Source organism: Bubalus bubalis, chromosome 3 (genome assembly GCF_019923935.1).
Source record: "Bubalus bubalis isolate 160015118507 breed Murrah chromosome 3, NDDB_SH_1, whole genome shotgun sequence".
NCBI lineage: Eukaryota > Metazoa > Chordata > Mammalia > Artiodactyla > Bovidae > Bubalus > Bubalus bubalis.
Genome location: NC_059159.1, coordinates 89,444,422 through 89,462,315, shown reverse-complemented (window position 1 = coordinate 89,462,315; position 17,894 = coordinate 89,444,422). Strand labels below are relative to the sequence as shown.

The window sequence follows — 17,894 nt, the reverse complement described above, 5'->3', positions numbered from 1 at the left end:
TGAATTTTGGATCAAGTAGAAATCCTGTGGTAGTGAAGAAGGGCAGCATTGATTTTCTGTTGTTAAATGAAGAATATATATTCAGAGTGCATCTGGAATGAGGATTGTTTTTGTATTTGGTTGTAAGCCTTGGTTGGGGTTAAGCCCCTTTGCCTCTGGCCATACCTTTCTGGAAAGGGTCTGTCCTGCACTTTAATGAGCGTGCCATGAGTATGCTGCTCCCCTCTCTTACCTGTATTTTTAGGTGCCCCTTTGTCACCAAGCTCTATAGACTGCCCTTAAACACTGGATCATTGAGTGTGGATGGACAGCAGAGGAGGGGAGGGGACGGCGTTCTGGCTCTCCCGGCAGGAGTGGTCTAGACGCATTTTTGTTAATGTCGGCTGTTGTTGCCTGGGTCCTGTCTGGGAGCCCCACCTTGTCCTGCTGTGTAGAGTGAGCCGAATCCTAACTGCAGGGCTGGGGGGACACATGGTCCTTTTATAGCCCACCCCTCCTCATTGCCACCAGTACAGCTGATGGCTTCTGACTGACTGGAGCTATTTAAAACGTATGCCTCTCTGTCCCCTCATGGGAGCCTCTCAACAGGAGCCTTGTGTGGTAATCACACACACGTCTCTCACACATACATGTCTCATACACACACACACACACACACACACACACACACGTGAGGGAGCTAGGCAGAGAGTAAGTTTCCAAAGGGGAAGCAGCTAGTAAGTGGAAGAACCAGGACTTCAGTCTAGCTTTTCCGTCTCTCAGTTTCACACTCCTTCACTTGGTATTGGAAATGGAAAGACTGAAGAAGGTTAAATGAGCCCTCTAGAAATGATCTAAGGTGTGGGAGTTGGTAGGGATAGGGTGTAGGGTAGATGCTTTCCTTCTTAATCAGCTTCCTATGTGGAACTTCATATATTGAGGGTATAATTTCTCAAAGTGAAAGAGAGCTCAAGGTCACTCTGTGTCCTCACGGAGATCCAGACCCAGGCACTCTGTCGAGACTCCAGGGTTACCCCCAAGGCAATTAGAGAAAAGAGCACAGGTCAGTCTCATTGCTCTGTGGTTGATTAAGCAGAGCGGAGAGGCTGTTCTTTTCTCCTTGTTTTATTTTGGACTTCTGCACCTGGTCCTCCGTATCTGAGCTGATGGGCTCTCTTCAGGGGTGGGAGAGGTCTCCCCGGCCACAGCACACAGCAGACGGAAGCCCGTGGGAGTCGTGTTTGTCTGCCTCAGCAGGTGCAGTCTGGGATGGGGTCTGACCTCTGCCCGGTACCATATGTCAGGAGGATCTCACCCCACATGAGTTTCTCCAGATTTCCTCTGGCCTGGGGCTGGATTTGGGAACACTAGCAGTGATATTGAGGGGGCCTGAGGTTAGAGAACCACAGAGCTGTCCCTTCTCGAAGCTTCACCAGGGAACTGAGCCTGAGGTGTAGCTTCAGAATGGCTGTGGTTTGGTTGTGCTCTTATCTCTTGTTATTTCCTGCTATAACATATAAAAAAATAACGTTTTCATTATTTTGTTAAGGGCTTATGAGCTTGCATTTTTTTTCACATGGCAGTAATTATGTTTTTGTTTTTGTTTTTTAAAAAACACTCGCAATCTAGTGCAGTTATTTCAAGATGCATACCAGCTACCCTTCACCAGTAAATTGAAGGCCATCGAATCAGGAGTTCTTAGGGAGTCTGGGGACTACCTGAGATGAAGTGCAGAATGTTACATGTTTCATGAATATGTTTTTCTGCAAGATTCTTGCACGTGTTTGACAGCCCCTCTCCAAGGCATGGCCTCCAATATGCCTTTCCCATCTTCCCTTGGCTTTGCCTGTTGTGTCCCTCATGTTTCTGAGCCCTTTAATTTCTGGAAGAGTGAAGGGAGAGGAGGCCTGCACTACAAGAGAGGCCTTGGCCTCTCCTTACTACAACATTGTGGTTTTGCCCTGCCCAGCTCCCCTCACTCTGAGCCTGGACGACTTTATTTCTCCTGGACTCACTGTTAGGCCCTGGACCACCTGTTGTGTTCACCTCCCCTCATTTAATCTCAAGATTCTCCTGTGAAGGATATGGGAAACATTCAATACCACTTTCAAGCCATTGAGTAGAGGAACTGGGACTATCAGTCATATTTGGCAATTCTAAAGCCACTCTTCTTCTAGTACACTCAGGGAACAAAAGCACTGCCTGTCATTGTCTGAGCACCCCCAGTGAGACACTAGCCATCCTGCAGTGCTGCACGGCACCCACAGTACAGAGAGTCCTGGGTCCTCTGCAGCCAAGCTCGCGGCGAGAGGCAGAGGCTGACTTTCTCGTGGGGAAGAGTAGCAGAGCTCTCAGAAGGTGGCCCTTCCCCAACCACTTTGCTGGAGTCCTCATTCATGGCCCAGCCGAAAGCTCTTCTCAAAGACCAGAAGCTGTGGCCTTCTTGCCTACAATGATTTTGCCAGAAAGAGAAAAGTAACACAAGTAACGTGTTAGCAAGCAGACACCATCCATTATCTGAATTTTAAAATTAGAAATAAAGTAATCATAATTATAAGGTGTTTTTAATATAGTTACAATGGCATGAAAAAATATAAATGTGAAGCTCAGGGTTTTTAATTCTAGGGGTGTAATTTGTATGTTTTGTTTTGTTTGTACCCACCAAGAGTATGTTTCCCCAGGCCCATGGAAGCTCTGTAATCAGATCCAACTAGCCTTCAAAGTCAAATTCCCTAGGGGTTCTCAGTCCCTTTGCTGGGTCCCCAGGTTGGGAAATTTGTTGTGGGCCCTAGAACTTTTGCAACAGTGTGAGAACTTAGAGAGCTGTATATAGTCAGCAAAAAACAAGACCAGTAGCTACCTGTGGCTCAGATCATGAACTCCTTATTGCAAAATTCAGACTTAAATTGAAGAAAGGAGAGAAAACACTGGACCATTAAGGTATGACCTAAATCAAATCCCTTATGATTATACAGTGGAAGTGACAAATAGATTCAAGGGATTAGATCTTATATACAGGTTGCCTGAAGAACTATGGACGGAACTGCATAACATTGTGCAGGAGGTGGTGATCAAAACCATCCCCAAGAAGAAGAGATGCAAAAAGGCAACATGGTTGTCTGAGGAGGCCTTACAGATAGCTGAGAAAACAAGAGAAGTGCAAGGCAAAGGAGAAAAGGAAAGGTATATCCATCTGAATGCAGAGTTCCAAACAATAGCAAGGAGATATAAGAAAGCCTTCCAAAGTGATCAATGCAAATATAAAGAGGAAAACAATAGAATGGGGAACTCTAGAGATGTCTTCAAGAAAATTAGAGCTATGAAGGGACCATTTCATGTAAAGATGGGCACAATAAAGGAGAGAAACAGTATGGACCTAACAGAAACAGAAGATATTAAGAAGAGGAGCAGAAAAACACAGAACTACACAGAAAAGATCTTAATGACCCAGAAACTACAAAGGTGTCATCACTGACCTAGAGTCAGATATCCTTGAATGCCTTCAAGTGGCCTTAGGAAGCATCACTGCAAACAAAGCTAGTAGACGTGATGAAATTCCAGCTGATAAAATCCTGAAAGATGATGCTGTGAAAGTGCTGCACTCAATATGCCAGCAACTTTGGAAAACTCAGCAGTAACCACAGGACTGGAAAAGGTCAGTTTTCATTCCAATCCCAAAGAAAGGCAATGCCAAAGAATGCTCAAACTACTGCGTAATTGCATTCATCTCACAGCTAGCAAAGTAATGCTCAACATTCTCTAAGCTAGGCTTCAACAGTATGTGAACTGCGAACTTCCAGATGTTCAAGCTGGATTTCGAAAAGGCAGAGGAACCAGAGATCAAATTGTAACATGCATTGGATCATAGAAAGAGCAAGAGAATCCCAGAAATACATCTATTTCTGCTTCATTGACCACACTAAAGCCTTTGACTCTGTGGATCACAACAACTGTGGAAAATTCTTAAAGAGAAGGGAATCAGACCACCATACCTGCCTCCTGTGAAACCTGTATGCAGGTCAAGAAGCAACACTTAGAACCAGACATGCTACAACAGACTGGTTCCAGATTGGGAAAGAAGTACGTCAGGGCTGTGTATTGTCACCTTGCTTATTTAATTTATATGCAGAGTACATCATGAGAAATGCTGGACTGGATGAAGCACAAGCTGGAATCAAGATTGCTGGGAGAAATATCAATAATTCCAGATATGCGATGATACCACCCTTATGGCAGAAAGCAAAGAGGAACTAAATAGCCTTTTGATGAAAATGAAAGAGGAGAGTGAAAAAAACTGGCTTAAAACTCAAAATATGAAGATCATGGCATCCGGTCCCATCATTTCATGGCAAATAGATGGGGAAACAATGGAAACAGTGACAGATTTTATTTTCTTGGGCTCCAAAATCACTGCAGATGGTGACTGCAGCCATGAAATTAAAAGGCACTTGCTCCTTGGAAGAAAAGTTATGACCAACCTAGACAGCATTTTATAAAACAGAGACATTACTTTACTGACAAAGGTCTGTATAGTCAAAGCTATGGTTTTTCCAATATGGATAGCATGAGATGGTAATCATGTATGGATGTGAGAGTTGGACTATAAAGAAAGCTGAGCACCAAAGAATTAATGCTTTTGAACTGGGGTGTTGGAGAAGACTCTTGAGAGTTGCTTGGACTGCAAGGAGATCAAACCAGTCAATCCTAAAGTAAATCAACCCTGAATATTCATTGGAAGGACTGATGCTGAAGCTGAGGCTCCAGTACTTTGGCCACCTGATGCGAAGAACTGACTCATTGGAAAAAACCCTGATGCTGGGAAAGATTGAGGGCAGGAGGAGAAGGGAATGACAGGATAAGATGAGGATGGAATCACAGACTCGATGGACATGAGTTTAAGCAAGCTCTGGGAATTGGTGACGGACAGAAAAGCCTGGCATGCTGCAGTCCATGGGGTCGCAGAGTCAGACATGACTGAGTGACTGAACTGAACTGAATTTGTATGTAATGCGATGAATATTATCAGTTAAAAAAAAAGCACGTTCTGGTGGCTGTGCTCTGAGAAGGCAAAGGTATTTGTCGCCCTACCATACCCTTCCTCTGCTGCGATGGCCACGTAAACAAAAGATTAAACCTAGGAAAGCCCCTGAGTAGAGGCTCCAGATGGCCTCAGCTGAAAAGACACCTGGCATCCAGGCGGCCGTGTGGCGCTTTGTACATGAACCACGGGGACTGTTTTTTGTTGTTGTTAGTGTTGTTTTTCTCTAGTGACTCAGCAACAGTGACTCACTCACACAGTGGTGGTCTGTGAAATTTGGCTTTTAGCCTCTCCTCTGCTGTATTTTAACCTCTCTACACCTGACATTTTTCTTTTTTCTAGCCATCGTGAGGCTGGTTGTAGAGATGAATATACAAATGATGCCATCACTGTAAGCTCCCTTGAGTCAAAGGAACACTTTCCTTCTGAGGAGTGTTTTTGCAGCACAAAGTGCAAGTCATTGCATATCAGAGACTGACCACATGGCCGTGAGAAAGTTGCCTAAGCACCCTGAGCCTCAGTTTCCGCTTTTGAATATGATTCCATCATTCAGTGTCATGTGTGGTTGTGCAAGTGAGCCAAAATAGGTCAAGCACTTAGCACTGTCACTGGTACATGGGCCCTGTGAGAGTGTGCAAATCTCTTCCCTGTCCCCTCACATCCCTGAGGGCCCCTCACCCAAATACAATCTTTAGACTGGCAGGAAATAGAGTAGGAGCATGAATCTATTTCTCAAACACAGTGCCAGGCTTAAAATTACATATCTAGCTCTGGAGATGGCCAGATAACTTTATTATGGGGTGTGTGTGTATTAATCTATGTGTATAAGTAGGCACAAGTCAGGGTCTTACCTAATGAGAAGAAGGGTGGCTTGGTGACTTCAGTCTTCTTGACTCTGATTTTAAGACTTGGAAGTGAAGAAAAAATAGAGTTAACAGCATATATTCGAAGCTGGAAGACTCAGTGACTTGTTTGGAGGATGTTTTTTAATGGGTAGCTTTAATTTCCAGCAAAAATTCTGGGTAGGTTTTTGTCTAGCTAAAGGGAGAACTGCATATCAGGGACTAACTATTAATGGACGAAGCCCTGCTAGCTACCATTTTATAGATCTTCAATGTAAAGCAGGGATTTGTCTAGGTTGCCAGCTAAGAATCAATCTTGGATCCAATTCCACCAGAGCAGCTTTAATATTTTTAGAAGTAACACTCGCCCAAGCGTAGCATAAGGTGATATGGAATACCAGCTGTTTATAAAAATCTATGCTTTAATTAATTTCTAGAAAATAAAATTGCCTTTTCCCCCCTCAATGCCTTCTGTCCAAGCTGTATGAAATTGCAGTAAAGTTCAGGAAATGGGCCTTTGCAGACAATTTAGAGGTAAACTAGGAAGTCGACTTTCACGACCTGTGGATAGTATGGTGTTAGGGTTTCCTGGGGGCCAGGAGACCTGGACTGTAGCCCCACTTCTGCCTTTTTCCTGACATATGTGATTGGTTCTCCATCACAAGGCCATTGTGGCCCTCAGATTGTGCAGCTATTTAATAAGGGGTTTCTTAAACTCCCATATGTTTTCATTTCAATAAATTATTTTTGTAACTGCATGATAGAAGTGAAATACAGTGTTTGTAAGTCTCTTTCCTAAAATTATAATATTATACCCTTTAGAACTATGTCCTGGAGAAGGAAATGGCCACCCACTCCAGCATTCTTGCCTGGGAAATCCCATGGCCAGAGGAGCCTGGCAGGCTACAGTCCGTGGGGTTGCAGAAGAGTAGGACACGACTTAGCAACTAAACAACAGCAGAACTGTGTAGCTTGGGTGGTTCTGTAGAATAGTTTGGGGAAAAATGAGATTTAAAGAATCAAGAAATTGAGTTTTGGCAGTCTGACACTACATCCTTGCCCTGTCAAGTGGATTCTCTTGTTCTATATTCAAAGAGCAGTTTCACCTTGCTTTACACCAATTTCTTTCCCGTTTACCCAGGTTTCATGTTTTGTGATATTTGTGATGTTGCCATGTTCTGTGATGTTTGTGATGCCACTATAAGGCCCATCTTCTGCATACATCTGTGATCAGGTTTCTCAGTTCAGTGAAGTCCTATAGTCCTGCTCACTGATACTCATTTGGACTCTAGATAATTCCTTTAATATGTCTTTCTGTATGTATTCTAACCTCTCTTAGATCACTGGTTCCCAGTTCATCTACAGTAGAATTACTTGGAGGTTCTTGATAAAAGTATGGTTTCCTGTTCACATCCCATTCTTACTGGATCCATGTCTCTTGCAGTAAGAAAAAAAATCCTAATTTTTTTAGACAACTTCCCAAATGATTCTCTCAAATTTAAATTGGCCTCACAATCACTGTCTTTGGGAATTGAGGCTCTATCTTTGTTCATATTCTCTGGGTCTAACATAACTGGAGTTCCATGATTATTTTTTGAGCTAATGAATCAGTGCACGACTGGGTGAATAGTGAATATGTAGTAGTTTACTGGAAAGCTATAAAATGCTTTTACCAGTCCATTTATATTGAAGGCTGTGCAATATTTATTGAATGAATAGTGCTGATAACAAGGTGATGGAAGTAATTTTTTCACTGATAAGTTTCTAACCTACCATCTTTCATTTCACAACAGTCTTCCCCAAACAGTATATCTGTGCATATTAAGCATTATCTGTGCTATGCTTGTGCACAGATGTCTTTGGCCTTGTGTTCAGAAGCACACCACTTGCATGGTGAGAAACTTGTAGGAGAACATATGCTTAGGGTTTCAGTGTTAAGAAGGCTATCAGGTGGACCAGTTAAAGGGCAGGATGTGGTGGGTGAGTAAGAAGTGAAAGGCACATGCATGCTCTGGCTCTTTGCTTTTTCTTATTGTTTTAGAGCTTTGTGGTTTTTTACATAACATCACTAAAACTGGAGCCTCAGCAAAGCCAAACATGCACTGATTGCAGAAACAACGGCTAGTTAGCAGTTAATCTGGAAACCTCCTATTTCCTTACTTCACTTTATAAAGATGATGTAGTCTGGGGGGCTTCCAAAGCCCAAATGGCATCTGGCGGATGGGAAGTGGATTTTGGTTCTGAGGTCAGGTCTCTGCCTGCTTTTTATGGTCAAGGCAAGGCTGCATCAGGGAATTTCCTCAGTCTTGGCCCCTTTCTCTCATCATGACAACAGAGGATTAGGGCCCTTGAATTGTTGAGGAACTTAGGTATTCAGCAGATAGATCCAATCAGAATAATGGAAAGGAAGGTAAGTAGCAGTTGATTTAATATATGACCTTTGGTAGCATTAAGTAGTATCCAGAACCTGTGAATGCTGCCATTGCTTGATAGTATAGCTTGAGTTTGAGTAACAGCATAGAGATGGTGATTTTCTAGAGGGGTGGAGAGAAGGAATTGAACTCATCTCTAACTTTCTTAATCCTTAGAAACTTTACTGCCAATAAAACCCACCTAAAAAGCTGAAACACACAAAGTTAATAGCTAATAGTGTGAGCATAGCAGACTCTTGACTGTTGTCACATTTCTCCTAAATAATTGTTTTGGCAGTACATTTTGTTTTTAGAAAATAAAACAAAAAATGTAGTAATTCATTTTTCAGAGAGGGAGATGGATGGTATCCATCTTTATTCCCTGTAGAATTCACAATCACCTCCTTCATACAATCAATGTTTGTGTGAAATATTTTTCTAGTCTTCTAAGATGAATTTTTTTCCCCTAGTCTCCAGAGTCTCAGTGTTCTCATGTCTAAAATGAGAGTTTTGTGTTACAAATGATCTTGAATGCCTCTTTCAGCTCTAATAGATTCTGGATGAGAGAGTATTTTCCATAAATGGAAAAATTTAAATTTTAAATTTAACTAAGATCACACTTGGAACATTTTAGATTTCTTTACATTTGCCATCTATTCCTGATATCTTCCCTTTGAAAAATTTTTCCTCCTCTATCCTCCCTTTCCTAGATTTATTGAGAATGTGTTCTCTAGTTTGATTAATTTCCTATAGAAAGACTATGAATATCAGGTTGAACTTAGGTTTTAGATAAACTGTTTGTCTTCCCAAGATGAGCTACTGTTTCATCAGTTCCATGAAAACTGCTAGTGGTGGGTTTCTCCGCTGTGGCATCCCCTGGACTCTGTTGACCAGAGTCCCTCTCAGGCTGCAGTGCAGTGATGACTGGGACAGGAAGCCCTGCTTGTGTGAACGAGGAGTGAAGAGAATCAGGAGTCTCTGCACATGAGGTCTCTGGGAATAGTGGCCATGACATAGTCCTGGTTGTGCCATGCATGGCTTGTGTGACATTGGTTGGGGGAGGCCACTGGTTGTGTCTTTGCCTTTGTTTGCTCATTAGTAAAGGGAGAGGGTTATAGTAGCCAGGCATTGAAGTAGATTACCTAATACTGACTGAATGCTTCCGATTACCAGTGTCTTGTAAGTCATCCAAGAAATTATGCTAGTTGTAATTTGAGTATAACACACACATTCTAATTCACCAAATATTGGTGTTATAAATATGGAAATATAATAGAATGGGTGGTTTCACACTGGTTGTATAAGATGGTATGAGGAAGAAATATTAGAACTTAATATTTCTACATTTTCCTCAAATAAAAGTTGTTTTCATATTTTAATGTAAGATCCATATCATTTCTAAATAAAAATATCAGAGGCCCGCATGCTGAATTTTTACTGATTGGGGCTTGTATCCAGGGTTAAAAGACCACTGGAATAGATTATATGTCTCTTTTGCTAAAAAGAATCTATGTCATTAGGACATTCCAGTGTGTGATTGTTAAGCAATAGAATCTTCTATCTTTTCTTGGGAAAGATTATGATAAAGAATGATTGCTTGAGTGATTGCTTGAGTGTCCAGTTCAGCAAACCTTTATTGACTACTGTGTATCTTGGGGTGTGTTGAGAGAGGGGTGTTTAGGGAGGCACTCTTTGGCCTCCATAACATGTAATTAAAATGAAAACAGCAGCTTATGTGTTCTAATACCCTCTTGTTCAGGTCTTATGTTCACCTTGGCATGGCATGTATTTGGTGAGCTTTGGCTGTTCTAACTCTTTCACGCTGCCACTTCTCTTGCTATTCTTTTCTGGGTTTATTATGATGTAAACCCACCAAAGAAGACATCTAGGAGCTCTATAGATGGAAAATATGACCCACTATCCTGGATATTCCTGTCACCTGGGCTGGGTTACGTGCTGGTAAGCAGGTGCTCTGAGAGCACTAGGGTTACATGTTTAGAATACCACCCTAAGCATGGGATCTTGGGTTTGTGGGGCTATAAAACACCCTTTATTCTAACCCACTTTTCACTGACTTCTGCGAACATTTTATAATTTTCCATACTTTTTCTGAAAATGAGCTTTTTTATATCCCTGGAAGACATACTTTGAAAAGTGGGTAGGTTGGCTTATTGATGGTTTTAGGGCTTCTCCTTATGCTCATCTTTACATTTTGGAAGTTGACCTAAAACATCAATACTTTGCTCTAGATTTGAAAATTATTTGATAATTTCTTTCTAGAATATTAAAATATTAATTTTCTTGGCAAAAGCATTTTCTTTTTAGGGTTGACATTTTATTTTAAAGATATATTTTTGGAAAGATTTTAATAAAGCTTAAGGACTTTCTTAACCACATGCATCATTATTTCATCTATAAATTTATGGGAAAAGGGATCAATGAAAAGGTTAGCATTAACACTAATTAGCAAATGTCATTTTCTCTAAAGCTGTCTTAAAATTGCCTTTGCATGGGGAAGGAACTTTAAAAATGGATCAAAACTAAGCATCAGAAATAAAAAATAAAATATTAGAAACAAATAGGTCTTTCACTGTAAAAACAAAATATCTATAGCAGCAAGGAAGATATTATAAAAAATTCACTGTTTCTAGCTCAACTGTTTTTAGTTTTGCATGTTTTTATTTTTGTTCATAGAACTATATATCACTTTACTTGATCCAGAGTAATTATTTTGTATTTTTATTTTTTATATGATCTTTTTTTAGTTATTCCATTTATTGTACAAATATTACTGAAATGGCAATATAATGGGTTATCCAGTTGATTTACTGTAACCACTCTCATATTGTTAAGAATTAGATTGCATCCAGGTTTTTAGAATTAGATTGTATCCAGTTTTTTGACACTGTAGACAATATTATTGGAAAAGTGTTTTGCCTGTAGTATTTTCCTTTTTAGGATTACTTTAAAAATTAAAGTTGGGCTTTAAATTTGGAATTTCTGGGTCAAATTTACTTTCATGGTCCTAAAATAATAGTCTGTTTTACCCTTTTTAGAAGAAGTTTTTCTTCTTCCAGCCCTCTAGGTCACGAGTGGTGGGTAAGTTTTTAAGTTGAGTGCATGCAGGGGTCAAATAACTGAAGCTGTTTATGTTTGAATGTATTCTGAAGATTTTGTGCACTTAATGTATGCCTGTTATCTGGGGTCTGCCTGAAAGGGATTCTCTCAGGGGCTTCTGCTAGTTAAATTAGGTTGATCCAGTATTTTTATCAAACGGTAGCTAATTGTGGTGTTCAAGTCCTTCACACTCATTCCTGAAAAGGTTTCAGTAAAATGAGAGGATATTAGCTTGAGGACATTTGCATGAGAGCTGCCATTGCTCGCCAGCCACCACTTAGAACCTGCTAGTCTCACGTTTTCCCTCCCCTGAGCCACCCCATTGGTCTTTGGAGCACTGCCTTTCTCTTCCTATCAACAGAGTCTTGTAAGCCTTCTGGTGTAGTCCTTGCCTCTCCAGTGAGTTTGTCCTCAGGGGTGGAACTGGGCAATCTAGGAAGCTAACTTTGATGACCCAGGCACATGAGAAGGCCAGTAGAATAGGAGTTTCTGGTAATGTGGGTGCTAACCCTGCCTGGCAGGAGTGGAGTAGATAGCTCTTGAGGTCCCTGTGAGCCCTGTCCACTGATGTACATCCACGACATGAGAATCTACTACTTTGCGCCACTGCCAGTGACATTAAAAATAGTTTTGAGAGACCATGCAAGTGACTGGATAGCTGTTTAGGATGTATTAAATGTAAAAGCAAAATACACAATAGTCTAGATATTGTGCAAGGATCCTAAAATTTGGGCATATATCCTAGGTAATATAAGAAAATATGAATAATTTTAACAGGATATGGTGAGATTAAGGGGCTTCCCTCCCTCCCTCCTTCCCAACAACATGTTCTTTAGTATTTTAGCAGATTCTCAGTAGAATTTTGAAGTTATTATTTTTTTTTTCAATTTAGACTTGTAGAATCCTCAAATCTGTGAAATGAAGTTGAATGAGGAAGATTTGATTTTTCTGGCTAAGCCACTGGGAAATGGAGGCTGAAAACAGCATGCTTTTGTCTGTGTATCTTCTGGAACTGAAATGAATACTGTGCTCCTTTTGCTGTATGTCTGTGTGAGTATGTGTTAAGATCTCTCTAGGGAGGAAGTGTATCTTTAGCAGAAAAATTTCTTACTATCCTAATCCCTTTAGGAGGTTAAAGGGAAGGACTGAAGTATCCAAGCATGCCTTCAGTACCCTTTGGCTGCCCCTTTCTGCCCTCTCTTCGTCACTGTAGTGCACATCTCTCATGGCCAGTTCTGTCTCGGGCTTATAGAAACTCAGCTCAGTGGTGCACACCATGTAGGAAGCCATAGAGCATAATTGTAAAGATGCTGATATTGGACTCTGGCTGCTTGAGTTTAACTCCTGGCCGACTTTGTGACTCTGGGCTCTCTACAAGAGTTTATCATCTGCACAGTGGAGACCCTGACAGTGCCCACCCCTCAGGGTTATTGTGAAGGTTATGTTGGTTAATACTAGCGAAACCCTGAGTGCAGCATAGTACTCTACTATAGTTTTGATGATGATGATATAAAGGTAATGATAAACATTCTAAGATATTAAGGTATCCTAATATTCTGAGATTTTTATGTCAGCTTTTTATCCTTTCCATTGTGGCAAATCAGGAAAAAAAAAGAAAAACCCAGAAAATCACAAAGAACAAAAAATAACCCATAATTTCAGAGTTGAAATGTTCTTTGATGATGAAATGAAAGGTGCTGGCCATTTAAGGAAGTAAAAATCTCTATAAATGTGGTGTTTCCAGCACCTCTGAAATAAATCCCCCCTCCCCATTTTACCTACACTTAGCAAGGGCTCATTGGTGTTGGTAGAGAGTTTCATGTCTTGATACTGCTGCTTTTGTTATTTGGGAAAATCTCTTAAGTGTTTCTAGATGTTCTTTTAAGGCAAAAAATTAAGGTTAACCGAGCTTGGTGATTCTGTCTCCTCTTAGTCTTTGACTTGGTTGGTCTACAGTTTGTTCAGTGTCTCTATCTCCTGTGGTTGAGCAGAGATGACATCTTTGGACACCTCAGTTTGCCAATAAATATTGAGCTCAAAGTAAATGCTTGACACTCTTGTGGCACAGGGAACTATACAAGGCTATGCAGGTGTACTTTCTGCCTCATGGAGCTTGTAGCAGGGTCTTGCATGAAGGATTAGCATCCTTTTATGTCATGATGTGATGAAAGCATCTGCAGGGCAGCACAGGGTGCAATGCAAGTACTTATTAGAATATCTCTAGTTAGGATGATGTGACGAAAGAGGTGGTGAGATGAGCACCCAGCCGTGAGCCATAAAGCCTGGCACTGGACTGCTTCATTTTTAAGAGCATAGTTTAATTCAGAATCCCATGGCTCAGCTGTAAAGAATCTGCCTGCCAGGCAGGATATATGGGTTTGATCATTGGGTCGGGAAGATCCCCCAGAGAAGGGGATGGCAACCCACTCCAGTATTCTTGCCTGGGAAATCCCATGGACAGCAGAGCCTGGTGGGCTGTAGTCCATGGAGTCATAGAGTTGGACACGACTTAGCGGCTAAACAGAAGCAGCACGTCCCTAAAATGTACTGAACATTTGCCTTCTGGGGGCTGGGGATGCAGTTTGTGCCTTCACAGAGCACCTAGTCAAGCTGAAAAGGCAGGTGTTTGCTGTGAAGAATACACATCAGGGAAATTGGATGGTTTGACTTAATCTTCTTAGAATGTCTCTTAGAGTCAGCTGTGGTGCCCATTGGGGTTCAGGAACAAGGGAGAAAAATGAGAGGTTCCCTTAAGGCTTTCTGGAGATTTCTTAGCTCTTTTGGACTCCAGTGGAGGAGTATCACTGGAGGCTGTGAGAAGATAAAGGTTGCTACTTTCTCTAGCTGCCATGTGTCAGCCAGGTGCTTGCAGCAAGTAGACCAGAAGTCCTGACCACAGGGGCTAAGGGCTAGGCAGGCTTATGACCTCCCAAGGCATTCAAGCACAGTGACACCAAAGCTTTGCTTCTTTAGCAGTGTTTGCTTATCTCCTGTCTTCTTGCTGTGCTTTTCTAATACTAATTGGTGCTGGATCTTGTGCATGTGTGTGTGTGTGTGTGTGTGTGTGTGCATGTGTGTGTGTGTACACATGTGCAGGTGCTTGTGTGTGAAGTATTAATGGTGGCATTTTTGAGCAATAGTAGATCTTCAAAAAGAAGTGTCTAGTACAAGATGACCTTGGATTGAGAAGTCTAAACTACATTTTATCATTATATTTCTGGATTCTAGTATGAAACTTGCCGTTGTGGGCAGCATAGAAGTATTCAAAAATGGATGGATTATGCATATCATGAACAACCTTCCTAACCTACCTAGAATTCCCTGAATTTTATCCCATGCCAAAACTCCTTCTGTCTTTCCAAACATGTTGTATTTTCCTTTCAGCTAAACTATTTGTGTAAGGAAACCTTGTGATGTACAATAACATAGTATAGCCCAGATCCATTATTCCATTCTGTATCTTAACCATAACTCTGAAAAACGACCTTCTTCACTAGTGGAATCATGTCAGGGTACAGCTTGTAGCAGTTTAGCTGTTTTTATAATGTTAAAGGAAATCAGATACTTTTCATCCAGGAAGATGATTTTCCCCTTGTGCAAGTTTTTAGCCATAGAGTTAATAACCTTCACATCAAGTCATATATTTAACTTATGCAGGAAAACAGTTTAAAGTAGACATTTAATTAAAATATTCTTTCTCTTGTGTCCACTGAACCGGCACTAGTTACCTTATCCTTGGCATTGCCTTTAAAGACAAAATCAAAATTAAGGCCCACTGTCTCTCTTTGCTGTTGAAGCAATTGTCTGTACTGCTTATTTTGGCTGATCTTCTTTGTGGGTTTAATTCAGAGTGACTAATTTGGCATGTTGAACACTCGAGCAAAAAGGAGGTCTTTGATCATTTCATACATGTGAATATGTTGTTACTGCTAAATTTCCTTCATTTTGCTTTTAGTAGACTACCTGGTCTAATGTGCTGATTGCCTGGAAGGAAAAAGAATCAGAAGATAGACTTAATACATGTACTATTTCTTGCTAAATTGGTGTGTCTTCTGAGAAGAACTGATGTTGTTGGGTACAGCTTGCAGTAAATTGAGGCATTTTTTTTTGGACAGGAGGATAAACCCTTGGTGATTGATTCAATTTATGTTACATTTTAGACTAGCATTTAAGATCATGTCACCGTTTTGCTACCTATTTTATTACTGCAGATTACTACTTGAGAAAGTGTTGCTGGTAAATGGAGATTGGTTAGGATATGGCCATCAGATTTAGGACCAGACAAAACATTCTCAAATCCCCAGTCTTAACTGAGAGTTGGTTTGGAACTCTGGGAATCCCTTCTGAACCCCTATGAACCCCTAGTCCCGCCTCCCTCATAGCACTTCTTTCACTATTATCTGTTGATGTGTCAGTGTTCCTCACTTAGTTGTGAGCTCTTAAAGTCAGGGCTGTGTTGTAACCTCTCTGAAGGAATGAGTTCATATAAAAGATGGCATTCTACACTGTTCTTCATAAGGACAAAGAGATAGAGGAAACAACACGCTTTTTGGATACAGACGTGTGATTTGAATCCTGTCTTGTCCACTCACTGGCTATGCACCTATAGACAAATGTTTTCTTTTTTCCTAAGCCTGAGGTTCCTTATCAATTAAGGTGGGAAATAACCCCAGAAGTCATTGGTACTGTGCTCAGAACAACCTCAGTGCTTATTCTGAGGGAGCTGGAGAATGTAACTAAGTAGCCAGCACAGTGCGTGTGGTACCCGCGGGTGGCCAGAAAGTAGTTGTTACTCATGTTATTACTTGGCTTTCACTCCTCCGTGATACTTACCTTTAGGATCTTAAAACACTGCTTTCACAGGACTGGTGTTTTTCAAGATGTCCCAGAGAAGCCCTTAACTATTTTCTCAATCCCCAGCAAATTTTTCAAGTCAGTATCAAAAAAGTCATTATGTTATTGGGTGTTCTTTTATTTACTCATCCATTGTACAAATATTTTATAGAGTGTTTGCTGCATTTTAGGCCTGAGGCTGAGAGCCAGACATATGAAAATGAACAAAATGGGTCAGTTCCCTATCCTAATGGTATCTTTTATTAATTGTTGTTGTTCAGCCACTCAATTGTGTCTGACTCATTGAGACCCCACGAACTGCAGCACACACCAGGCTTCCCTGTCCTTCACTATCTCCCAGAGTTTGCTCAAACTCATGTCCATTGAGTCGGTGATGCCATCCCACCATCTCATCCTCTGTCACCCCCTTCTCTTCCTGCCCTCAATCTTTCCCAGCTTCAGGGTCTTTTCCAATGAGTTGACTCTCTGCATCAGGTGGCCAATGTATTGAAGCTTCAGGCTCAGCATCAGTCCTTAAAATGAATATTCAGGGTTGATTTCCTTTAGGATTGACTGATTTGATCTTGCTGTCTCACGTACTCTGAAGAGTCTTCTCTGGCACCACAATTCAAAAGTGTCAATTCTTTGGATGGTAGAGACAGACGAAAAAGTCAACAAGCCAGTGAAGGCATAGTTAGTTGTGAAAAATGACACACAGAAAACCAAATGATAAGGGGGAGAAGTTGAGCTGATGGAGACTATTTTGGACATGATGGTGAGGGAAGGGTCCTTTGAGAAGATGACATGAGCTGAGACTTAGAATGAGACAGTGCCACTATATCTCTTCTTTGTGGTCCTGGGAGGTCTACAGACCAAGGTCTCTTTGCCTTGTGGGCTCTGCCTGAACCACCAACCCCCACTGTGGTTACCTCAGCCTTTTAAACCAACCTCAGCAGGTTGATGGGCCTCCCTTCAGTTGAGCTGCCCCCTCTCTCCAGTAGAGTGGTCCTTCCATCCATCCCTCCCCATCAGCCTGTAGGTAAACCCCTCTATGCTATGGGTCTGGCTTCTCTAATTTCCCTGGTTTGCAGATGTTAATGGACATCAGAGTCACAGGGGTTGATTCTCAGAACCGCATTGCTGGGCTCCACCTCCAGAGTTTCTGATTCAAGCAGGCTTGAGAATTTTCATTCCTCGCAAGTTCCCGGGTGAGGTTGATGCTGCTGGTCTAAGGATCACACCTTGAGAGCTGCTGATACCTTTTTGCCCTCCGATACATACATTTCTGTGTCTCATCCCTTTGATCCATCTGTGTAGTAAATACAAATGCGGGTAGAACATACACTTACATAGTACTTACTGTATACTGGGCACTGAACTAAATAAGTGCTTTTTTCATATTGTGTTATTGATATTTATAGTGGTCCTTTGAAGCAGGTGTTATTATTTTTGTCTGCATTATAGGTGAGGAAATGGAGGTACAGAGAAGTTAGATGGCTTCAATCTCACTTAACCAGGTAACGGTGGAGCTGGAATTTGAACACATGCAGTGTAGAGCCCACGTTCTTAACCGCTAGATGAAAACAGAGATAGTGACAGTATCTATCTCCTAGGGTTTTCAATGATGATTATACAAGATAACATGTGCTGTGGGCTGACACACGTGTGTATTTT

General features: G+C 41.3%; 1 protein-coding gene across 2 annotated transcripts in view; it reads left to right on the top strand.

Moving 5' to 3' along the window:
- SH3GL2 (SH3 domain containing GRB2 like 2, endophilin A1) overlaps nt 1–17,894 on the top strand; it is a 222,913-nt gene that overhangs the window by 48,229 nt on the left and 156,790 nt on the right. The window lies entirely within an intron of this gene.